The sequence below is a fragment of the Ctenopharyngodon idella genome, chromosome 16 (assembly GCF_019924925.1).
Source record: "Ctenopharyngodon idella isolate HZGC_01 chromosome 16, HZGC01, whole genome shotgun sequence".
In the NCBI taxonomy this organism is placed as follows: Eukaryota; Metazoa; Chordata; class Actinopteri; order Cypriniformes; family Xenocyprididae; genus Ctenopharyngodon; species Ctenopharyngodon idella.
The window spans coordinates 30,026,233-30,053,080 of NC_067235.1; the positions used below are offsets into that span (position 1 = coordinate 30,026,233).

Below are 26,848 nucleotides of genomic sequence, written 5' to 3' on the forward strand. Positions count from 1 at the left end.
ATAAAATCAAATACAGTGGGGCCAAAAAGTCTGAGACCACAATTTAAAAAAAAAAAAAAGGCTTTCAAAATTCAATTTAAATCTGGAATAAATGTATTTATTGTACATTAAGAAACATTCGTAAATATTACTTTTTAAAAGTTTTCCCTCAAATTATGCTGATTGTAAATATAACTTTAGATCCCCATATTCCAATATACTACAATATACCCATACTGTGTGTATGTCTAATTTATATCTTTTTTATTTTAGGAGACAAAGCTGAAAGTGACAACTGTCTCTTTCCCCTCCATTTAGGAGGAATATGACATGCTCACAATGGATGGTAGTGTTACATAACCTGTAATGTGACTCTGGCATGAATCTTACCTTTATCAAATACTTCATCATTTCAGTATCTACTATCAGCTTAGACCAGCCTAACACGGTTTGTTGGTCTAGTTTAAGCCAGTCTAACAGCCCGATCAAGCTAAAAGTGCCCCCAAACAGCCAGACAACTAGATCATCAAAACATCTTAGTCTATGATTAAGGTAGATGATTATTGTTTTGTTTTAGCAGGGCATGTATGTCATGCATTGGGTTTTTGATAAATCATGCATCATGTACATGCATCCTACTGTGACAATGCACAATCTCTGTAAAGATGATGTTCGGAGCAAGTATTGCCATAGCAACCCATTTATAGTCTGCCATTGTTCAGTCCGCCAACACGAATCCTGCATATGCATGCAAACACATTCATACAAAAATAATGCGCAACACTGACACAGTTTTTGAGACATGACGTACCTGTGCGAAGAGGACGGAGAACCTTTAAAACAGTCCAAGCTCAGTGTCGCAATAATCTTCCAACACATGTTCAATCCTCTCATGGTAAATGACTGGAGTGATGTGACATCTGTGCAACCGACTCATAGTTTTTAAACATGTTTATGCACGCAATCAGACACCCAGAGCTCCGCGCGCGGCCAGTAAATAGGTCATTAAAACGCAGTTCACGACGCGATAGGCGGTTTATCGTTCTCGAGGTGGGAAGCAGGTCGATAAATCAATAGGAGACGATTGCTCTCGATGGTCAGCGCGAATGAGATGCAGATAGAAACTGAGCGAGAGAAAGAAAGGGAAAATCTGCTCGTCGCGCGAGCGGTAGGCGCGAGATTCTCTAGCGAGCAGCGCTGCGCGAGCGTCTCTACAGGATTCTGTTTTCAGAAAGTTTCAGTCAAAACACGCAAATGAAATCATAATTCGATCCCTGTGTACTTAAAGATGTTTTATGGCAAGATGTTTTAACATTTGTTAATTCAAACTAGCATCTTTTTATGTTACTACTAGGCTCTTTATTAATTATTGCTATTAAGTAATCGAGTTGCTGGTACCTATTACCATTTTACACTTGCTCCAATTATTCATTAGGTACTAGTACTTTTTTGTAGTTACTAGTAACTATTTTAATACTAAATCGTATATATATTCCTAGTATTAATCTAAATAGTATTTCAAATAATACTTGATGTGAATTCCTATTATAGTAACATATTTAAGTGCTATTCTGTCTAGTCATTACGACAATTGTCTTATTTAATATTATCATAAACTGCATAACAATATGCAAATATGCTGACCTGGAAAATGAACAATTTGAAGTTAATGTTTAGATTACAATGTTTATCCTCACTGTAGGTCTGCCTACACCTTTTTAATACGGTCTGGATCATATCTTCTCTTTTACCTTATTTAGTTTGGTTTTTGTTTTATAACCTGTCCATGTTTACATCTGTTTTATTTGACTAGCTGCTACCAAATGATAGATGAATTTGCATCAAAATGCTGAGTTTGATTGAAGTCAACACCTCAAACTGGTTGTTGTGCTCCTCAAACCATTCATGAACTATTTTTTCTTTGTGACAGGGCACATTATCCTGCTGAAAGAGGCCACAGCCACCAGGGAATACCATTTCCATGAAAGGGTGTACATGGTCTGCAACAATGCTTAGGTAGGTGGTACGTGTCAAAGTAACATCCACATGGATGGCAGGACCCAAGGCTTCCCAGCAGAACATTGCCCAAAGCATCACACTCCCTCCGCCGGCTTGCCTTCTTCCCATAGTGCATCCTGGTGCCATGTGTTCCCCAGGTAACGTAAACGTGATGCATCAGACCAGGCCACCTTCTTCCATTGCTCCGTGGTCCAGTTCTGATGCTCATGTGCCCACTGTTGGTGCTTTTGGCGGTGGACAGGGGTCAGCATGGGCAAAATGTTCACTTGCTTCCTAATGTATCCAATCCACTAACAGATGCCGTGATGAAGAGACAATCAGTGTTATTCACTTCACCTGTCAGCGGTCATAATGTTATACCTAATCGGTGTATATACATACACACACACACACACACACACTCACCGGCCACTTTATTAGGTACACCTATTCAACTGCTCGTTAATGCTGCCAATCACAAGGGAGCAACTCAATGCATTTAGGCACATAGACATGGGGTGCATCTCAATCAGCTCCCTAGTTCAGTAGTCAGGGCACTGATCAGGGAGTCGGCCATTTTAAGGGCGGTCTTAATCACAGAATCCTTCCAGTGCACTGAAACATTCGCTCCCTAAAAAGTCCCACAATGCACTGTGAAAACCAGGGAGCATCGATGCTCACTATGCTCCCTTAACCCAAGTTCTGAAGCGCGAAACTTAAATCACGTGAGCCAACTCACTACACATAACGATGCTCAATAGATGTTTTTAAAAATACAAACCATTATATTATTATATTTCAGCATAAACCTACATCGCTAGACAGGTAATGAACATAATTTAGCTAACATTTATAATTTATTTACGGCTAAAATGTTGCATGTATATGTAACAAGCAAAGAATTTATCATAATGTACTTTAAATAACATTACAAGTAATGTCAGAAAGATATCAGCTCTGCTTTTGTTCATAATACCAGTATTGATGTTGTACAATGAGGACGTTGTCACGTCGCCGGAAATAGAGTCATAAGTGTCCCAATGTGTAGTGAACCAGCATCCTTTACTGTCCTTACCAATGCCTGATTTCACAAGCTCGGCAGCTGGGGAGCTGATTGAGACACACCCATGATCAAGACGATTTGCTGAAGTTCAAACTGAGCATCAGAATGGGGAAGAAAGGTGATTTAAGCGACTTTGAATGTGGTTGTTGGTGCCAGACAGGCTGGTCTGAGTGTTTCAGAAACTGCTGATCTACTGGGATTTTCACACACAACCATCTCTAGGGTTTACAGAGAATGGTCCAAAAAAGAGAACATATCCAGTGAGCAGCAGTTCTGTGGGTAAAAATGTCTTGTTGATCCCGGAAGTCACAGGAGAATGACCAGACTGGTTCGAGCTGATAGAAAGGTAATAGTAACTCAAATCATTACAACCGAGGTGCAGAAGAGCATCTTTGAATGCACGACACGTCGAACAAGATGGGCTACAGCAGCAGAAGACACACCGGTGCCACTCCTGTCAGCTAAGAACAGGAAACTGAGGCTATAATTTGTATGGGCTCACCAAAATTGGACAATAGAAGATTGAAATAAACGTTTCCTAGTCTGATGAGTCTCGATTTCTGCTGCGACATTCAGATGCTAGGGTCAGAATTTGCTGTAATCAACATTAAAAAGCATGGCTCTATCCTGCCTTGTATAAATATTTCAGGCTACTGGTGGTGTAATGGTGTGGAGGATATTTTCTTGGCACACTTTGGGCCCCTTAGTACCAATTAAGCATCGTTTAAATGCCACAGCCTTCCTGAGTATTGTTGCTGACCATATCCATCATTTTATATCCACAGTGTACTCATCTTCTAATGGCCAGCAGGATAATGCACCATGTCACAAAGCTCAGATCATCTCAAATTGGTTTCAGTGAGTTCACTAGACTCAAATGGCCTCCACAGTCACCAGATCTCCAATAGAGCAGCTCTGGGATGTGGTGGAACGAGAGATTCGCATGATGGATGTGCAGCTGACAAATCTGCAGCAACTGCGTGATATTATCATGTCAAAATGGACCAAAATCTCTGAGGAATGTTTCCAGCACCTTGTTGAATCTATGCCATGAAGAAATTAGGCAGTTCTGAAGGCAAAAGGGGGTTCAGCATGGTACGTGCATGTGTGTGTGTGTGTGTGTGTGTGTGTGTTTGTCTCATACAGTATATGATGAGAATTACTATTAAATGTGTAAATATTAAGTGGAAGCTTTAATAAACAACATGCCATCACTGTTAAAGTTTTAAAAGGATTTGCCTTTTCTGAATAAGTATCAGTATAGGTGCTTACATTGAGACTGCAGATTCTGCAAATTAGATGCTATGCAAGTCTAAACTGAAGACTTCCATCTGTTTAATGTTTAGGGCTGTCCTGTGCAGCTGGAACAGCTCTGATATGGTCTGTTTGTTTTATAGCTGGTGTTCATTTAGACATACAGCGTGTTTTGTTGTATTTTGCTGATACTGTAGGTAGACCGGTCTAAAAAAAGGATAATAATATGACATGCCAACAGGCCCCTCGGCAACTGGGACCAAAGAAACTTAAATAGTTGTTTTCCTTGTGCTCATTGAGATTTCAGAGACATTTTACTTCTTTTCACGGCGGTGTGGCACTTTTAGGGCACTAAAAAGCCAGTCTGCAGGGAGCAGTTAACAATAGTTAGTAGTACATCCTCTATCTTTATACACTGGTGGCATGAATGAAACCCAGAGCACAAATTAAGATGTTGAGTCAGAAGCATCTGCTGGAGCTTTCCTGCTTTAATAGCTGAAAGGTGCTGTATCCTCATGAGGCGCAGAGGGGTAATTTAGCATTAATGAAGTAATCCATTGTTGTGACAAGGTTTCGAGGAATTAAATAGAACAAATAATTTGGTAGGACAAATAATTTACTCATCTAATGGCTTGTTACAGCTTGATGATGATTACCCTATAAGGATGTAGCAGCATATGGGTGATTTAGTTTCTTCATTTCCCTAACATTCGGATGAGGCGGAATCATGTAAAACACAATGTTCTTGATTAAATTGTTTACTCGCTCACAAAATTTCAGCCACTTCTAAAGGACCACAACATAATTGAGTGCTTTTCATACTGTTAAAGTCATCATAAAATACAGTTTGCAACCCATTTTTTAATTTGGAGTAGTGTGCACCAATAAATTATGCACAATATGGCCAGAAACATGCATTAAAAATTAAAATTATCCCATAACGGGTCAGAGGTCACTCTTCCACCAGAACTTGACATGCGTATGACCATTATCGTAAGCGAATGATTATAGTTTTTATAAAGTTATAAATATGGATATTTTTCTTACAAAAACGCATCGCTTCACTTCAGAAGGCATTTATTAACCTCCTGGAGCCATAAAGATTACTTCTATGATGGATGGATGCACTTTTTTGGGCTTCAAAATCTAGGGTACCATTCACTCCCATTATAAAGCTTGGAAGAGCCAGGATATTTTTTAATATAACTCTGATTGTGTTCGTCTGAAAGAAGATAGTCATATACACCTATGGCTTGAGGGTGAGTAAATCATTGGATAATTTTTAGTTCATTTTTGGGTGAACTAAAATTCATGCTGACTTTAAAGAAGAATTGTCACAAAAAAAAGTTGGTAACACTTTACATTAAGGTTTCCGTTGTAAAGGGTTTATAAAGGTGTTTGTTAATGACTAATATTTACTAATGCATTATAAGTCGTTGATAAGCAGTTATAACTGCATGAATAACTTTAATGTAATACCTGCCAAATAGTGAGCCATTTTTAACTTGCATGTTATAAATGCTTAATAGATGTATTTATTCACACATATTTTACTCAGAACCAGATTTCTGGTTATTTCATGATGCAGCAAAAATATACTGTTATGGTGAGACTGAAGGATGATTTATTTGTGGTTTTCTCTATAATATCTCATGACTTGTGAATAAATACATTTATTAAGCATTTATAACATATAGCAGATATTACGTTAAAGTCACCCTTTTTATTCATGCAGTTATAACTCCTTACCAACGACTTATAATGCATTTGTAAATAAGTTATTAGTCATAAACAAACACCTTTATAAACCCTTTACAAAGGGAACCTTAAAGTGTTAGCAAAAAAGTTCTGCGCAATCCAATATTGCTTGGCCCATAGCTGTTAGATGGAGATTTTAGGAGATTTGTTGGCAAAATAAGATGGACTAAGAGCAAACGCAGATGGCTGAGCAGCATTACAGTTATTTCTGTAAAGCAAATTTATGAGGCCTCTAAATTATCAACATGATCAAATATTTGCTGTTGCACAAAATCTACTATATGCCTTCTGTCAGCAAGTAAGTCATTTTATATAATTCTAAAAATGTCCACCTTCGAGTCTGTGTTCACGTTCACAAAATCTTTACAGATTTTTATATTGTAAACATAAGAATTACTTTTATATTGTTAGTATTTCAAGATGAACACTTACTGAAGCAACTTATGTTTACTTAATTATCAATACATACTTTTTTAAGAAAAATCATGTTAAAATATATTATACCATGCTTTTGAAGAACGTTTATTTGTTCATGGCTCAGTCATCATTGTATTTCATTGCATTATTTTTTGCCCCTACAATAAACTACAACAAACTACAGATCTTTGCTCATGAACTAAGCATTTAAATATCATCTTACTAAGACATATTATTGGCAGATATACAGTGACGACTGATATTTATAGGCATTTATTGTTAGTATTGTAAGTTATACTGTTATAAATCTCATTGATTTACATTACAAACCATCAGAATTTCTTACTTTTTGTCCATATAAATATCAGCAACTGCACCAAATTGAATATTTTTGCTCAGTTTGGGCCTAGTTTTTTCTTTCCATATGAGCTCCATATTATTATTATCCATAAAATGTGTTAAATATGATACTCAACAAAAAACACACATGCAAACTTTTTTTTTCTTTTCTTTTTTTAGATTTTGTCTAAAGGTTCAATAAACTGTTCCATTAAAAAAAAAACAAATTATTTCATGTCAGGCTTTACAAGGTTAAGAAAAGTGAACCGTTTTGTCTGTCTCTGTTTCATCCAGCCATTGAGATTTTAGAAAAGGTTTGCAAGAATGAATTAATTTCCTGTTGTTTTGATGTGGTACTGTGATGCATTAGCTGCTTGAGAATCCTGGACGCCAGCAGATGTTCCTGTTGTCAGCAGGAGAATGGTGACTTGCAGTCTTATTTGAAAACCAGTCACATCGTCATACTGCCTGTTGCTAAGCACTGCATTAGCCTATTATGTCCAATAATACTGGCACTTCTGAAACTATGTCTGACAGTCACAGGTTTTGCAGCACAGGCTTCATTGCAGATACCTAGCAATTCCACAACAGATTGCAACAAATAACCCAAAATGATGTGGAACCAGATTTTTCCAGTTTTGCGGAGCTCGTGTTTCATCTTTACAGGCAGATGTTATGATTCATACGAGGTGTACTGCAAAACAGCTTTTAAATAATGCTGAAGGAATCAGCAGCTGTGTGGCTAATACAACCAAAGCACCTCATCATCTAAAACTGGGCATTAGGAATCTGCTGCCAATTATGTGCCAGTTACAGATATGTTTGTTTTACAATAATTACACTAAAAAATAAACTGTTGTTCATAATATCCAGTTTTTAAACTGATAGTTCTGACTCTAAGTTCTGATTGGATGAGATTGTTGTAAAATGCATATTCTACATTAATATGATAAGCTGCTACATTGCTTTCATTCGCATACGGCCTACAGTTAGACTTATATACAGCGATCAGGCATAACATTATGACTGCAGACAGGTGAAGTGAATAACACTGATTGTCTCTTCATCACGGCACCTGTTAGTGGATTGGATATATTAGGCAGCAAGTGAACATTTTGTCCTCAAAGTTGATGTGTTAGAAGCAGGAAAAATGGGCAAGCTTAAGGATTTGAGCGAGTTTGACAAGGACCAAATTGTGATGGCTAGACGACTGGGTCAGAGCATCTCCAAAACTGCAGCTCTTGTGGGGTGTTCCCGGTCTGCAGTGGTCAGAATCTATCAAAAGTGGTCCTAAGGAAGGAACGGTGGTGAACTGGCGACAGGGTCATGGGCGGCCAAGGCTCACTGATGCACGTGAGGAGCGAAGGCTGGCCCGTGTGGTCCGATCCAAACAGACAGAGCTACTGTAGCTCAAATTGCTCAAGAAGTTAATGCTGGTTCTGATAGAAAGGTGTCAGAATACACAGTGCATCGCAGTTTGTTGCGTATGGGGCTGCATAGCTGCAGACCAGTCAGGGTGACCATGCTGACCCCTGTCCACCACCGAAAGCTCCAATGTGAGCATCAGAACTGGACCACGGGAGCAATGGAAGAAGGTGGCCTGGCCTGATGGATCATGCCTACCTGGGGAACACATGGCACCAGGATGTACTATGGGAAGAAGATACACACATATATACTATACTGATTAATCACAATTAATCGATTTGGCAGCACTAATTTAAATAACACGTGCTGTAAAATAGCCTACTGGTGAGTAGAAAAAAGTAACATAATAGAAACTAAATATTTTCCAAATATATTTTACATTTATAATATATGATTCACACAGTATAAATTGAGTCTTTATACATGAACATAAAGGTTAGCTGCATTTTAGCCTACTAGTGAGTAGAAAAAAAATGTAACGGCCTGATAGAATCTAAATATTTTCCAAATATATTTTACACACATAATATATAATTCTTATGGTATAAATTGAGCCTTCTTATGGGTCATTGATCACTCAAAAAAATGATTTTTTGATGCTGTTCACTTTATTTAACAACTTATTTTGATTCAACACCATTGTATTAGGTTTCTGGTTCAAATTGAACTGCTTCATGTTAAACTGATTTGAAATGATTACTTTTTGACTTAACAATGTTTTCATATTAAAAATAACATGTTTCAATCAAGTAAACTCAACCAGGACTCAATCAAACAGGACTTTCACTTCCCATCATGCTTTGCAAAGGGGCTGATCTGGGAGAGTAGATGTTGAAATAAAGTGTTATTTTAAGCAGTTTTTAGCAAGATGAGAAAATGGAGAGACTTTTTAATGTTTACTGTTCTATTATGTTGGTATTTAAAAGTTTCTCTTATGTTAATAGTTGGTTACCATTGTGGTGAAGTGTAGAACATGTGCTTGGGTTGAGGACCTGCTTGTTAGCAGTTAAAGTTGTTTTAATAATAAAAACAACTATTTTGGGCACCATCTTCTGGCTGACACCTAACAATAAGAGTCTTTATAGAGTAAAGATTTTGTAAAAGTTGTGGAAATTGTTCTTGAACGCATCCACTAAATAAACTCTAAAATTAAACTGGATTACTTGTTTCAGTTTTTGTTTGATATTAATTTTAGGATAATTAAACTTTTGGACAAAATTAAGAATGTTAACCTGATTCAACTAAGTGGCATTGAGTTAACCTTATGTAATAAATTTAAGTTAACTGAAATAAATAATGTTAATTAAATGCAACATAACCAAATTACATGGAACTACCTGTTGACATAAAAAAATTAAGTAAATCCAATGTATCATTTTTTTTGAGTGATGTATAAGGTTTTTAAAAGTGTAAAAAAAAACATAATGGAGATATAATTAATTTTGTATAAGTTAACAATGAGATTATGTGGTTTTTATAATCAATTAACACTGCTTTTGTCATTTTGTACAAGATGGACACAATTTGTCACCAAAAAAGTCATTCGGTTTAACCAAAATTTCAGTTTTACCGAATGACACTTTTGGTTATACCGAATGACAATATTTTCAAACATTGCTAAGAGGCTGATATCTAGCTAGCTAGCAAAAGGACAATCAAACATTTTATATTTAGTACAAGTTTTTAAAATATTTCAACATTTTCCATGTTTTATAGTGGTTGTGCCGAATGACCTGATGTTTCGGGACATGCGTATGAGCAAGTGAAAACATGAATTTTTCAAATAGTCAAGAGAGAGTTAGTTTGCTTCACAACCTTGCAGGTGTCTGAATGATGTCACATCCTGTCACATGATATTGACCTAATGACTTGAACCAAAATGGTCCCTTTATATTGGTTACTCCAAATGACATCAATGAAATTCATTTTTCTGACTTCTACACATAATTTTAGTACCATGTTGCATTATGTTTGTATATGATGTTATAAATGCCAGAATAAAAAATATATACATTTATTACATTTTAAGATATTTTAATCACAAATGAAATGGCTGTATTGGCCTTTGGATGATTAAACCGAATGACCCTTTTGACACTTCAAAATCTTTAAAATACCTTTATATGTAGCAAAATATAATTAAAACCTTTTGGATTCAATAAAAGAGATCATGTTGTACTACCTTACATACTTTGGAGGTAATATCTTGGTATTTTATTATTATTATTAAAGCCAAAAAAATTACCCATCACGTAACTGACCCATACATGAAAATAAATAGGCTAGCTTCATTTTATGATGTGGTGGTCCTTTGCACGAAGATGATCATATTTGGGGGTCAGTGGCATCTATGAGATTGCAAACTCCTGCACTTACCTCTAGCAGTCAGTTATTAATTGGCAAGAGTATTTTAACCTTTGATAAAGGCAGGTTATGTCGAATTTACATTAATAACAGTCGATGGAGATGGAGAAAAAAAAGCGCATCACGGTTCCGTCCTTTTGGCCAATTATGTGCACGAGTTAGAGCACGTGCAATCATGCACAGACCAGTGATTTCAGATTCAGTGCATGTTCTTAAAAGGCATATATGTTAAACACAGACAACATATGACATTCGTCTATAAAGAATCACGACTATTTCCACAATCAATTGCTCGACTGGCGTTTTAAAACCTGCAGCTTGGATTAAACATTTGACGTTTTTTAAAAAAAAAAATCATAATAGAAACTCGTTTTAATTATATCATTGCTGATGCTGATAGCAGATTAATTTCGGATCACTCGCACATTGGAGAATGCTGTTCTCGAGACTAGGGATGAAGGGATCGCTCCAGGATGCTAATTAGCTAATCCTACTATGGCGACGGCTTGGCTTATGAATATTAATTACGTAACAACGCGTTCGCCCAAATAAACCTAAATGATTGGCCCGAAGGCAGAGAGTGCGAAGAGTGCAAGTCTTATGAATATTAATTACGTAACGTGACGTTCGCCCAACCGTTTGGCTGATAGACAGTTGAGCGAGCGATAGTAGGTTGGCCTAACAACGGATTTTACACACAGAAGGCTCGGTTAAGAATACTAACTAGATTACGTAACCGGACGCTCCAGGAAGGTTACCATGCAACGTCAGCGTGCTGATTAATATTAATAAGTCAAGCGTTCGCCATAGTAGGAATCGTTAATTTTGGCTGTGTGGAAGGGTTGCACCCCGGTGCACGTCACACGCGCCTTCGTTACAGGGTGAAGATACAGGCAATGTCACACAGCCCTCCTCATCATCACGACTAAAAATTCACCGTATCTTATATACAGTTATTCTCGACAGCATCTGGAAAAAATAATAACCGAATCGCACTGGTAAGTGAGGTTTATTGCTAATTAATTAGTGTTTTGGAGCTGATTTATAATTAGCGTGTCTATATAAATAGGCTATTATTTAATGCTCATTCATGTTTTAAATTGCACATTTATATATACACACGTGTTTTATGTTATATGTTGCAGTTTTAAGCTTCTATAGGCTGTTTTAGGGAGGAGATGAATTAATTTGAAAAATAATGTGAGCTCATCAATGATGGATGCAAACGTAATCTTCATCAAAAATACATCTTTATGATTACAACACCGTACATAAATGATATACAAATCTGTTTTAAGGCAATGTTTTATCATTTTACACGGCTCATGCATCATCTCAAAACATTAAAATTCATTTTTTACGGCGAGCAGATTTTTTTGTGCTGCATTTTGCACTCAATACGACATATTGTTACTTATTTACTGTATTTATGTTCATCTTTATTAAAGAGCAATTGATAAAAGCCATATTCCCATAGAGACATAAGGCACCTTAAGCCTCGCCCCTTCACCTAATATATCTATCCATCAGAATAACACTGAAAGGGCTTTCACTGGCTGATTTTAGGCTGGTATCGGGTTTCATATTTTCTACAATTGATTAATCACGATAAATGTAGATTAAAATGAGATGTGTAGCTCGTGATATCTTGAAGCATCAAAATGACCTTGCAGCAGACATGAAGAATGGAAACCTGGTACATGTGTGCGCGTGTGTGAGTGTGAATCTCCTCGATGATTTATTCCATTGCTGATTGCATTCAGTCTTGTCACGACAGCATGTGCCATTTGGTTTGACTGCATTCACAGTAATGATGCTCTATGGATCTACATGTGTCCGTATTGCTGCTCCTCTTTTAGTGAAATAATGCCTTTGAGCTGGAAATAACCAACCATCACTGGTGAATGCATGCAAATAATGATAAGTGCGCTGTTTACCGTTTCCTTGTGTAGAGCTGATGGAATATGCAAAAATGGTAGTATTTCTAGAGCTTTATGTTGTATGATTTACGTTGTCATTACTGCATTGATAGTAGCATATATAGCTTATTTGTTGGTATTGATTGTACATTCCTATATGCAGATCTTTGTTTATTAGATTGAGTTTTTCAAAGGGATAGTTCGCCCAAAAATGAACATTCTGTCATCATTTACTCACCCTTTGTTGTTCCAAACCTGCATGAGTTTCGTTCTTCTGTTGAACTAAAAAGAAGATATTTTGAAAAATGTTGGTAACCAGACAGTTGATGGTAGCCATTGACGTCCATAGTCATTAAATATCTTCTTTTGTGTTCAACACAAGGTTTGGAACAACAAAGGGTGAGTAAATGATGACAGAATGTTCATTTTTTGGGTGAAAAATCCCTTTAATTAGTTAGTTTAGTTAGTATTACATGCAGAGCTGTATATTTGATAGTATTTCTAGTATGTAGAGCTTTGTGTTTGTGTTTAAAAATAAATTAAAAAAGCCAGTAATTCATTTAAATTAGGCATGGTAGCAGTATTTGTGATGTTTTCTCAGTTGGAATAATCACTTCTGCTTTTTTTTATTTATAAATGTTTGAGGCATTTTGGATAAAAGTGTCTGCTAAGTGAAGACTGTAAATCCAGATCCTTTTTTTTACATTGTGACTATATTCATAAGCACACAATAAAAAATACTTTATCACAATCTAATGAGAATTATCATTATCTTTAATTGCCCAAAAAGCATCACAATGCAAAAAAATATTAAAGGATTTGTTCATGTCAGAATTTAAATTTCCTGATAATTTACTCACCCCCTTGTCATCCAAGATGGTTATGTCTTCCTTTCTTCAGTCGAAAAGAAATTAAGGTTTTTGAGGAAAACATTCCGGAATTTTTCTTCATATAGTGGACTTCAACAGTTACCAACGGGTTGAAGGTCCAAATTGCAGTTTCAGTGCAGCTTCAAAGGGCTCTACATGATCCCAGATGAGGAATAAGGGTCTTATCTAGCAAAATGATCTGTCATTTTCTAAAAAATAATAAAATTATATACTTTTTAACCACAAATGTTCACCTTGCACTAGCTCTGCGATGCGGCACGCATTACGTAATCACGTTGGAAAGGTCACGCGAGACAAGTACCGCGGTAGGGCGGTATTTTCTCCTCCAACTTCAAAATCATCCAACATCGTTGTTTTACCTTTTTGTGTAAAGGGCGTTTGACTTAGTCTTTGCACGTTCGCTTTGTAAACACTTGTTTGGTACTTCTGCCTACGTCACGCGTGACCTTTCCAACGTGATTGCGTAATGCATGGCGCATCGCAGAGCTAGTGCAAGACGAGCATTTGTGGTTAGAAAGAATATCATTTTTATTTAATTTTTTTAGAAAATGACTGATGGTTTCGCTAGATAATTTCCTCATCTGGGATTGTGTAGAGCCCTTTGAAGCTGCAATGAAACTGCAATTTGGACCTTCAACCCGTTGGTAATTGTTGAATTCCACTATATGGAGAAAAATCCTGGAGTGTTATCCTCAAAAACCTTATTTTCTTTTCGACTGAAGAAAGAAAGACATAAACATCTTGGATGACATGGGGGTGAGTAAATTATCAGGAAATTTGAATTCTGAAGTGAACTGATCCTTTAATAGTACTTGTGGCTTAGTGATACGCAAAAGTCTGAAAGTTTGATGTGCAACGACACAGGTCATTGGTAGGATGAGCGACTGTTATCATAACTTTGATCTGTTTGAAAGTGGCCAAGCTCATGTCAAGGACTTTGCGAGAAGCTGTTTCTCCTAATGTGAATTGATTTGCAGGCTGTTTGTGGTACGCAGCTTCAGCTCCGCTCCTCCGGTGACTCCGTCAGTGGAGCTGCTGCTCAGGATTGCAGTTGTTCCTCAATCATTGTGTGCTTTCTGCGCTGCAGTGCTCTTTTCAGAGTAACCTTGAGAGGAATCCTCAGAGGAGTGATGTGGCAAAGGAGGAAGAGAGAGAACAGGGTCAGAAAAAGGGTTTAACGGCACAGCTGGAGCGTTAGTCTCTGATGTCTGCTGGTGCTGATGTCTTATCTGACTGGGCCATCATTCAGAACTCATTCAGGAATCAGGAATAGGATTATCACTTGAGGTTGGTGCAGCACATTTTCACGGCCATGTATTGGATAACATTTTTAAGGTTGGAAATCATGTTAGTTAGTTTTCTTTTATTACAATATTGCAATTTTCACAATATTTCCATATCCCCCGGTGCTGCTCTGATTTTTAATATATATGCAATTTGTTAAAGTCGTCATGAAACGGAATTTGCGATAGTATTTTCTTCATAATTGTTATGTATATCTGAGTGAAACGGCTTCTCGAATTAGAAAAAAATTGGGGTGGGACTTGATTTTGTCCATTGGAAATAGAGATGACCTCAGGGATGACGTGTTTTTGTATGCAAAACCCGGAAGCGAGTTATCATTTTGGGACTTCTGGTTCCATCGCACTAAAGTCTATGGGTTTTTAGAATGGGTTTTTGCTAAATCGCCTGAAATAAGGTCTGTGGTTAACAAAGCCTCTAAATATTTTCACGTTTTGATCTATGACATAAAACACACCAGTTATAACTCGCTTGTGATTTTTTAAACCTTTATTGTGTCTTAAAAATGGCGGTTGCTAGCAAGTTGCTAAAAAGGAGTACTTCCTTTGGCGGGGACTTTAGACGTCATCATGACAAACAGGACATTTGGACAGCATTTCTCATGAAAAAGTGGATAAGTATTCATACACATCGCAGATCATAATCAGCGAGCATGTTTTTAAATAAAGTTGTTTTCTAAATAAAGTTTGAGGAAGCTTGGTGGTGGTGACGTTGATCCGCGACCATGGTGTGCTGTAGTCCGTTTATAGCCTACTGTTAGCTTTTTATATCTGACGACTTTATTTAGGCTTCAAAATGTATAAATGTTGTGTTAACTTGTAAAGATTATCTTGATAGACAAAACGTGTAAGTGTCATAACCCTTTGTTAAACACAGAGCTTATTTTTTGCGATTTTCCAAAAGTCTATGGGAAAAATGCATAGGCTTTCGATCGAGGGAACCCGTGCGCCGCTAACTTCTGGGTTGGCCTACAAAAAACACGTCATCTCTGAGGTACTCTATTGATTGGATGGTTGTGGTATGCTATTGGTGGATCTCGTGTGAGTGACAGGTTGCCCCGCCCTCACGCCAGTAAACATCATCAGAGAAAAGAAGAGAGAGGGAGGGGAAGTTATTCAGATTAAAGATTACGAGAGCACATTAATAATAAAATAATGATAAATCATTTATAATAAACTGCAATATTCCATAAAAAACAAAAATGGTCAATTTTGATTTCATGGTGACTTTAAGAAATATTCCAGGTGATTCTTCCTTTTTTCTTTTCTCTATTCAAAATGTTTCAAACAAAACATGTTTTCTTAGGATTGTTGTTGTAATCGGTGATTAGTTTATAGGTTTTTTTGTCTTTGCGTCTTGAATATCACTATCCATTTTATTAGTCTTCAAAATATACTTGCATAACAGCAATTACCCATGTGGCCAATAAAGTTGAATAAATGTTGAAGGCATGTCAATTTTTAGAGTGAAATCAAAAATTGAAGCAGAACCTCAGAAAATTTATCTTTACACACCGAGGTGGAGCCGTGTGTAAGTATATGATTCCCATTCACTCGTGTTTGAAGCAAAATCTATACATTACTCTCCCAGCATGTGTTCGCAGAGAGAAGGGTAAAGGCCAACCTCTTTGAAGTGTAACAAATACAGTGACATCACAGTCCTTTCCTCGATAGATATGTGATGTATTTAGAATGTTTTTCAAGGTTAGATCTGAATGTCCTCAGTTTCACGATGCTGTAATTCAGGGTGAGGGGTTTCTTTGAAACTGCACTATGCTTAGGTTTAGTATACTGCATGAGTCTGCATATAGCTGAATCATACTGTAATCTCACCCAATAATCCCTGCGGTAAAATATGAGCTCTTACAAAGGGAATTCTCATTTCCCCTGGACTTCACTATATACACCATGCAGAATGTGACATGACTACTTCTGCTGTTTAAACCTGTTGAGTTGCGTTTACCACTTTAAAGGGATAGTTCACCCAAAAATGAAAATTTTGTCATCATTTACTCACCCTCAAGTTGTTCCAAACCTGTATGAGTTTCTTTCTTCTGCTGAACACAAAGGAAGATATTTTAAAGAAGGATGGTAACCAGACAGTTGACTGTAGCCATAGACATATTTTTTCTCGAAATTGCGAGTTTATATCTCACAATTCTGACTTTTTTTTCTCAAAATTCTGACTTTATATCACACAATTCTGAGAATAAAAGTCAGAATTGCGAGATAAAAAGTTGCAATTACCTTTTTTATTTTTTTATTTAGTGGCGGAAACAAGCTTCCATAGTTTTGTTCATCGCAACAAGAAGTTATCGCATTCACATCTGTCAACTCCAGTGCAATCCGGAGATATTGAACTCATTTCTTTCTTTTGATATATTGCATGTTCAGATATTCATACAACAAAATATTCTGGGGGCCATGCAAATTTTGTGGAAAATGATCAAAAATGCTGGCAGTGGCTGGCAACTTAAAAAAAAAAAACACTGGCCGGGAAAGAGTTAATTTTCATTTTTAAGTGAACTATCCCTTTAAAGCCATTTGCGACCCATTTTCCGTATATGTGACATATTTCCAAGTGCAACAGGATATTCATCAAGAAATGGCTTGGAGCTTGGTTTTATCAATCTGGAATTGACTGGATTGTGAAAAAGTGAATATATCTAGACCAAAAGCTGTATGAATGGATTTTTGGGGGGAAGAGGAAGAGCAAATCATTAAATTTGAATGAAATTATTTTTCCCCCTCTGGAATTGCATGCACCAAAGAATTGTTCACAATAAGACAAGGAACATGCAATCAGAAAGTAAATAGGGTCAATTTTTAATTCATATTGACCTCATTGTGCTCAGTGGTGAATGTGATTTTACCAAGTACAACATGTTCCAGGATCAACATCCTTCATTCATGATCCAACATTCAAATCAACCAATCAGATATGAGGGACAAGTTTACAGTTTATGTCAAGTTTAGGCTTACAACCATCATTTCCCTCTGATCTTAGAGATTACTTATGGGTAGGGTTAGATTTAGGGGTAGGACTAAATTTTCGGACAAGAATGTTATTCCAGAATCAACAAAATATGTTGATCCAGGAGCATGTCTTACTTGGAAAAATCACAGTGACATATGACCAGTAATGTCATGGAGACATTTCACTGATTTTTGCTTTCTAATACTTCATTTTAAAATGTGAAAATAAAATAATGAATAATGAAATTTGGCATGTTTTCTCATTAGAATAATGTGTGCTAATGAGTCATGCAAAATATGACCAGAAACATATTAAAGAGAGAGTCCACCCAAAAATGAAAATACTGTCATCATTTACTCACCCTCATGTTATTCCAAACCCACAAGACTTCTGTTCATCTTCGAAACACAAATGAAGATATTTCTAATAACTTGTTTACAGTTAGTATCTAGTATATACTTGTAATAGTAAGTTCTATGTATATTGCATGTTGATCGAAGTTCACATGAGAATAAAAGCCTAAATTAATCTGTTCATCATATAAAGTGATCGTATCACTTCATAAGACTTGGATGAAGCTGCTCGATTTATTTTACAATCACTTTATGAACATTTTGAAGCGTCAGTTTTGAGTGAATTGACCTTTAATAGAGGGACAGAAATCTCTCAGATTTCATTAAAAGATTAGTTTTTCGAAGATGAACAAAAGTCTTATGTGTTCAGAGTGACACAAGGGTGAGAAATTAATGACAGAATTTTCATTTTTGGGTGAACTATCCTTTTAAGAAAGTAAATAAGGTCAATTTTAATTTCATGTTGACTTTAAGGATGATGATTTCTTTGCATATTATATATTTCATTTTTCAGTGTTCATTCAAATTTGTACTAGTGGCAGAAGAAGCACTTCCTGTTTTTAATGAAATGTTGCGTTGACAACACCCATCCAAATGTGGCTCAGTCCAGTTTGCGCTGGAATATTTTGGGCTAAAATGGAGGCAGGGCAGAGAGGCTGCTGGTGGTGCTGATGTAGCAGAGGGCAGGAGTGACTGTGGCCATGGTGACAGCGCACACTGAGAGAACGTGACTCACAGCGCCTCTGTCCTTTCCTGGGAGACCGCTGTTGAGATGCTTCTAACCATTCGCTAGCATCCTCCTCTCCTCCATCTATTCCACCGCACTCATTCCCAGAACCATTAACTCAAGGCTTCTGCTGTCACTCTCGCTCTTTGAAATACACCAGATGCTTTGAGCTTTGGCCTTGTTAGCAATACTTTATCTTGCCGAGCGCATGTGTCAAAGAAAGCTAGTTCAAATTGTGTTCGATTTATTACTCTTTGTAAGATTAGACTTCAAACAAATAAAATAGATGGACAGAAGGTGAAGCAAAAATGTTGTAAGAGGCTGGAGCGTAATAATAATTTTTTTTTAATTTTAATATAATTATACAATGTATGTATTATGTAATACAAAATACAATGACGCAATACAATTTGTCCCCCCAGAGATTAAACATTAGTACAACTGTGCAAATACTGTTATGATATATATAAATACTTTACCTAAAATTTTGTGTTGTATATTATACAAATTATATTTTAATTTATTGCTAATACACTGCATTTATTTGATCAATACAGTAGTATTTTGCAACGTTATTACAATTAAAAAAAAAATTCAAATGTTCTATTTAAATATATATTAAAAATCAAAGCTGAATTTTCAGCATCATTACTCCAGTCTTCAGTGATCCTTCAGAAATTATTCTAATATGCTGATTTGCTACTCAAGAAACATGTATTATCAATGTTGAAAATAGTTGTTCTGCTTCATTTTTTTGTAGAAACTGATGCATTTTTCAGGATTCTTAGTTGAATAGAAAGTTCAAAGGAACAGCATTTATTTTTTGAAATAAAAATCTTTTGTAACAGTAAAAATGTCTGCTGTCACTTCTGATCAATTTAATGAATCCTTGCATCCAAAATTAAAACAAAAATTACTTGCTGATTTCAAACTTTTGAACGGTGTACTAGTGTATATTATTAGATCCTTAAAAGTGGTCCTTAAAGCTGAAATGGCAAACCACCTAATGAAATGGCAGGTTTTTCCGAACACTCCACCTGTTTTCCATTGGTTGAACAAACAGATAGTCCCTCCCCAAACTCACTCCATTGGCTGAATTATGCCTTGAACATGTTCTTAACAGGTTTGGTTGATTAAATTCACTCCTGTTTCTATCAAGCTGACTTCATCTCGTTATAGTCCTTGTTATGCCGGGGATGTTGGTATTCTCATGTTTGTCCTCTGGGAAGCCCCTGGGCTGTCTATGTGATCACCATACACATATTCCATCTGCCTGGTGGATAATGGATAACTTAGTTTTAAATTTTGTACAAATAATCATTCACAATGATGAAAATGGCTTCAATACCCTGATAAAACAAGTGACTCAGCTTAGCATGTATTGTTCCTGAAGGGTGCACAGTTAAGGCTTAAATTGCTTTTTATATGAATAATTAATTAGCCTGTTAGGTGTATTAATAGGGATATTATGTGGGATGACATGTAAAGGATTTATAATGCCTTGTGTGAAATGTTGTTAGTAATTTTAAGTCTTTAATTTAGTCACAAGTATAGGTTAATGGCTTACTGTAGGAATAATGTATGCATTATTTTGAATATTTCATTATTCAAATTAGTTTGAAGTGTTTCTTCTCTTCTCAAATCTGCATATTTGTAATAACAAATGCTTTTGCATAGTGATAATTATTTACCCCTCTTTATTTCCTCAATAGACACACGTCCAAGCATATGACTTTTATTTTTTGGTGAAATTCCAAAGTCTGTTTGTTTGTTTTTTTGTCCATGCAATGAAAGTCAATTGGGTACAACATTATTCCGACCCCACCTTTCCTCAAAATATCTTCTTTTGTATTTCACAGAAGGAAATGTTGAAAATGATCCATAGGTGGTAGATAAACAGTCACAGTTCCAGTGTTTGTTTTTGTGTTTTTTGTCTCAGGTGCGTTTGCATGGCTGTCATTAGTCATGATGACGCTCTGGCACTGAGTACAGACTCCTCCTCTCTCTCGACATGTGCTGCAGCTCTGTTCGTCACTGTTGTTGAGCAGGTCTCTCCTCTCTTTGCCAACCTTTGACTGCTGACATTTAACTGGCTTGAGTCATCCACCAAAGTGACCCTTTAAAGAGGCCATATTATGCCCTTTTACAAAGTCTTGATTTTGTTTTTAGGGTCTACTAGAATAGGTTTTCATGCTTGAATGTTCAAAAACACATTATTTTTCACATATTTGACATTGTTGCAGCACCTCTTTTCCCAGTCTGTTAGTAACACTCTGTTTAGTTCCTGTCTCTTCCGAAAAGCACAGTGTTCTCAGATTGGTCGACTGGACCAGTGTGTTGTGATTGGTCAACCGTTTTGAGCGTGTTTTGGAAATGTCACACCCCTTACCATAACCACAAGTTTCACATGGCAGCCACATACTAATGCAACTCAACCAGACCCTGTCCCTCAAGACTGAAAATGGAGGCGTTTCAGGGAGTTCAGAAACATTGCGCACTGATATAGAGAATAACTCCATTTGGAGTTAGGTTTAGGGGACTTTGCAGACCTTTTCCATGCTTAAACAGCAACATCACAAACTAAGTTGAATATGTAAAAAAGCATAATCTTCTTTAAAGCAGCTCATGGTGGCCAAATGTCCTTCTTTAGAAAAAGTATTTTTCAGTCTCAGCTCAACAGTTGATTTTAGTACAGTTTGGCATTAGCCTGTTGCTGTTAGTGGCACAATACTTTAAAGCTGTACTTTGTAATAGGAGTGAACCGTCTTTCTATAGTCTTCGGCTGCATCCGAAAACTTAAAAATGCTGCCTTCGGAGGACACATTCCACAGTAGGAAGTCATCAAAGCGAATCACCGTTAGCTTCACTTCCTGGACCTCCTTTATAAAATGTTGAGCAGAAACCATCCTAAATTTGATCTTACGATCATTTCTCAGATGTGCGAACGTGTGATTCATAGAATGAATGTACACATAGAAAACGAGCGTACGCCTCTCTTTCGCAAATGATCTTGAACTTGCTGAATGGTTTCAGTTCTCTGCGTTGTAAACGACACCTAATTAATGTCAGTTACATATAAAAGATCAACAGTCATCATCCAAATCCTTTAATTTAGAATGGCGAGCTGTAAGAATAGCTTAGATTTCCAAAAACCTGCAGTAAACTAACACGGAAAAAGACAGAGTGGATTAAAGCGTACGCACACTCTAAGATCAAATCTGTGCGTATGCACGCTTTATAAACGAGGCCCCCTGTCTCCTAAAATACCTTCATCTGATCGATTTTTGAAGACAGCACAGATGTATCCTTCGCTGCCTTTGATATCCCACAATCCTGTGCTTTCCATTCTGTGACAGTTGAGCTAAAAAATAAAGATGGCTTCTGAAAGTTGCAGTTGGTGGTCAGTTTGTGTGTAATTGTACGTTTTTGACCATTGTTTTCCACGTTTGATGTTATTTCTAGCGAGAAATTACTATTGTAGTACTTAAATATTTACTTAATCACCAAAGTTTGCGCTATTTTGTTGTAGATCATTAAACTGTTATGCTGCCTCATCGACAGCTCTCTATTGAAATGAATGGGATCGTGTCGCTGGTAGTGTGAATAAGCATAATAAGCATAAAAATACAAAGCACATACTTAAATTTTTATTTATAATCAACATTTCTCTCGCTTTGTCTGCCCTATTGGATTTTTTTTACTAAGCTCTTCATAGGGCATTATGGGATTGCCTTCTCTGGAAAGGATGCATGAGATGCTGCTTTAGAATTTGGTCAGAATAAGGTATTTTAGAAAACAGCATAATCATTTTCTTTAAATGCTAAATGGGCACCCGTGTGTTTATTTTGTTGAGAGGAACATGCCGTGGGTTGATGTTTTTTGGGAATATAGTCATGGGTGCAGATGATCCTTAATGAGACTATACATTTATGTTTTCTTTTTTTTTTTTTGTAAAGCGGTTGACAAACCCTGTTTATCTCAATGAATGTCAACATTCTGTCAAAGCAATTTGATGTGACTCGGCAAACCATCAGCGCTCTGATCCTAAACATCTGCTTTAGGGATTTTCATTGGCATTAGCCACTTGATGGAATTAGTGTAACATGATATCAGATCACCAGAATATACACCCAAACAAGATGACTTTATAATCCCTGATGGTGTTTCTCCATACAAGCAGCTTAAAGGGATAGTTCACCCTGTCATCTTTTACTCACCCTCAAGTTGTTCCAAACCTTAATGAGTTTCTTTCTTCTGTTGAACATAAAAGAAAATATTTTGAAGAATGTGGGTAACCAAACAGTTGATGAGCCCCATTGTTCCATAGTATGGAAAAAATACCATGGAAGTCTATGGTTTCCATCAACTGTTTGGTTACCAATATTCTTTAAAATATATTCTTTTGTGTTCAGCAGAAGAAAGAAACTCATACAGGTTTGGAATGACATGAGGGTCAGTAAATGATGGCAGAATTTAAGATATATATGATGGGGACAGTAGTCATTATAAGGGTGCTTGTGTCAAAATGATTAATGACTTTGACCTCTTGACCTTTGACATACGATATTTACCCTCAGGATATTTCACCTCCCCCCATGGTTGACCACTGTATTACCCCTGACCTTGGGGTTATGGATATGACAATTAAAATAATGGTTGCTCTATGGTCCCCATTAGGGTGTCTTTTTTGGGAATGAAATGGTGATGGATGATTTTTGGGAATGAAATGGTGATGGATGATTTTTGAACTTTGACAGCATATTTGAAGTCCTGAGGGTCATTTTTGAACTCTGGCATCCGCATTCCAGCTCATGGGCACTCCCATCTCATTCTCTCTGTGCAAGTTTTATGAAGTAGATTACACACACTCACACACACACGCACACACACGCACACACACACACAAACACACACACACACACACACACACACACACAAGATACATTTAGCTATAATGTAAACATAATACAGAAAACCTCTTTTCTGATCTATTGCAAAAGATTGTAAATGCCATTTTTTTCCACTATCAGACTATCACCCTGTTTACAAAGGTCAAGAGGTCAAAGTCATTAATCATTTTGACACAAGCTCCCTCATAATGACTACTGGGGACATTAAATTTGTACAACCCGAATTTCAGAAATGTTGGGACATTTTTTAAATTTGAATAAAATTAAAACTAAAAGACTTTTAAATCACATTAGCCAATATTTTATTCACAATAGAACATAGATAACATAACAAATGTTTAAACTGAAAAATCTTACACTTTTATCCACTAAATGAGCTCATTTCAAATTTGATGCCTGCTCAAAATAGTTGGGACGGGGGCATGTTTACCATGGTGTAGCATCTCCTCTTCTTTTCAAAACAGTGTGAAGATGTCTGGGCATCGAGGTTATGAGTTTCTGGAGTTTTGGTGTTGAAATTTGGTCCCATTCTTGCCTGATATAGGTTTCCAGCTGCTGAAGAGTTCGTGGTCGTCTCTCGTTTAATGATGCGCCAAATGTTCTCTATAGGTGAAAGATCAGGACTGCAGGCAGGCCAATTCAGCACCCGGACTCTTCTACGACAAAGCCATGCTGTTGTAATAGCTGCAGTATGCGGTTTTGTATTGTCCTGCTGAAATACACAAGGCCTTCCTGAAATAGATGTCGTCTGGAGGGGAGCATATGTTGCTCTAAAATGCACTTATGCACCCCCATACCATCAGAGATGCTGGCTTTTGAACTGAACGCTGATAACACGCTGGAAGGTCTCCCTCCTCTTTAGCACGGAGGACACGGCGTCCGTGATTTCCAACAAGAATGTCAAATTTGGACTCGTCTGACCATAGAACACTTTTCAACTTTGAAACAGTCCATTTTAAATGAGCCTTGGCCCACAGAACACGATGGCACTTCTGGACCATGTTCACATATGGCTTCCTTTTTGCATGATAGAGCTTTAGTTGGCATCTGCAGATGGCACGGCGGATTGTGTTTACCGACAGTGGTTTCTGGAAGTATTCCTGGGCCCATTTAGTAATGTCATTGACACAATCATGCCGATGAGTGATGCAGTGTCATCTGAGGGCCCGAAGACCACGGGCATCCAATAAATTTCTTCGGCCTTGTCCCTTATGCACAGAGATTTCTCCAGCTTCTCTGAATCTTTTGATGATGTTATGCACTGTAGATGATGAGATTTGCAAAGCCTTTGCAATTTGACGTTGAGGAACATTGTTTTTAAAGTACTCCACAATCTTTTTACGCACTCTTTCACAGCTCATCTTTACTTCTGAGAGACTCTGCCTTTTACAGCTAATCATGTTACAAACCTGATATCAATTAACTTAATTAGTTGCTAGATGTTCTCCCAGCTGAATCTTTTCAAAATATCTTGCTTTTTCAACCATTTGTTGCCCCCGTGCCAACTTTTTTGAGACCTATAGCATCAAATTTGAAATGAGCTCATTTAGTGGATAAAAGTGTAAAATTTCTCTGTTTAAACATTTGTTATGTTATCTATGTTCTATTGTGAATAAAATAATGGCTCATGTGATTTGAAAGTCTTTTAGTTTTCATTTTATTCAAATTTAAAAAAACGTCCCAACATTTCCGGAATTCGGGTTGTACTCCAAAACAGAAATGAGCCCCTCAGGGCTGTCAGAGGTTTGTGTTTTCATTGGCAGTTTGTATTCACTAACACTGAGATTCTCCACTGTAGTCCCACGAGCCTCTTCACACTCTAGCTGATGCGCTGCTTTCCTGTCGTCTCTCGTTGAAAATGATGATCTACACTCCCGCTGGCATCGTCTCTGCTTCAAAAACTGAATTACATAATTGGGTCTTTCATCACTGGTGAACAAGAGGCAAGGCCGTTGCCTACCCCTTATATCAGAGTTAATTCACAACCAGCTTGATCCTAAAGAGATGTTAAGAATAACAATGCAAGCTCTTTTACTGATATGTTGCAACTTCTGAGAAACGACAAATTAACAGCTACAACATGAAACGTGTTTCACAGCCCATTTTACTTTGATTATCTGACATATTTCCAAGTGCAACAAGATTTTCAATGAGAAAAACTGTCAGATGGGACTCATTAGAATTTGTTTGGTTATATAGTATATAGTGTACACTACCGTTCAAAGGTTTGGGGTCAGTATGCTCACCAAGGCTGCATTTTATTTTCATTAAAAATGCAGTAAAATTGTGAAATTGTATTATGAATTTAAATAACCTTGTTCTATTTGAATATATTTTAAAATTTAATTTTCTCCTGTGATGTCAAAGCTGAATTTTCAGCATCATTACTCCAGTCTGCAGTGTCACATGAATATATGAGTTTACATAATATATAAAGTGTGCCATCTCTCTTGATTCATAGCAGATCTAGAGGAAATCCAATTTTTATTACATTTAAGAAGGGCACTGTGTGTTTTACTCCATTTTTGATCTACTGCAGTACTAAATCACGTCTAAATGGCCTATAATCTCATATAGTTATTAGGGCAGTGTATCAGAGAGTAGATATGACAGCTCTGGGCTAGGCTTTGGTTCACAGAGCTTTTAGGCCCTGTTCTTTAGCGCTGACATATGTTCCTGTACAAGTCTAATTAAAATGCAAGTGTTCCACCAAGAGAAGGACTGTTGTTCCCAGCAGAGACATCTCACACATGCCGCCACTATTGCTGTTCTGTCTGCAGACCTGAATAGAGATAAGATGTATTTGGGAACTGTGGGGTGAGACAGTTACCATGGCACCGTACTGCAATGGAGTCTGTGTGCTCTGCCTGCGCAGGACTAGTTACACAGGTTGTTTACAGGTTTAATGGTTTGACATTGAATGTCACTGAGAGCTCTTAAAAGGTTTAGTTAACCCGGAATTTCTGTTGTCATAGACTCACCTGCCTTTGAAGAATGTTTATAATAGATTTGTGTGAGGATCGGACTGACATTTAAAGTCTTATTTTCAATTATTACTCTCAAATCTCTTTGAAGGTGCTATGCCAGAATAGCAGAGCGAATTACAACTTAAATATCAGTTTGTTTCTCACTTAAAGCTATTGTATGGTTTCAGACAACTCGAAATGTAGC

At 36.9% G+C, this 26,848-nt stretch overlaps 1 protein-coding gene across 2 annotated transcripts in view; it reads left to right on the forward strand.

The window, feature by feature from the left end:
- Positions 1–11,430: 11,430 nt before the first annotated feature.
- The window catches only part of sv2a (synaptic vesicle glycoprotein 2A), a 44,268-nt gene continuing 28,850 nt past the window's right edge, over positions 11,431–26,848 (forward strand). Inside the window, exon 1 of one of the 2 annotated variants that reach the window (XM_051865838.1) lies at positions 11,431–11,598. The gene's annotated coding sequence lies outside the window, so the exon portion shown is untranslated. Of the gene's footprint in view, positions 11,599–14,677; positions 14,697–26,848 lie in introns of those variants that run through there. The other variant, XM_051865839.1, reaches the window with a different exon arrangement.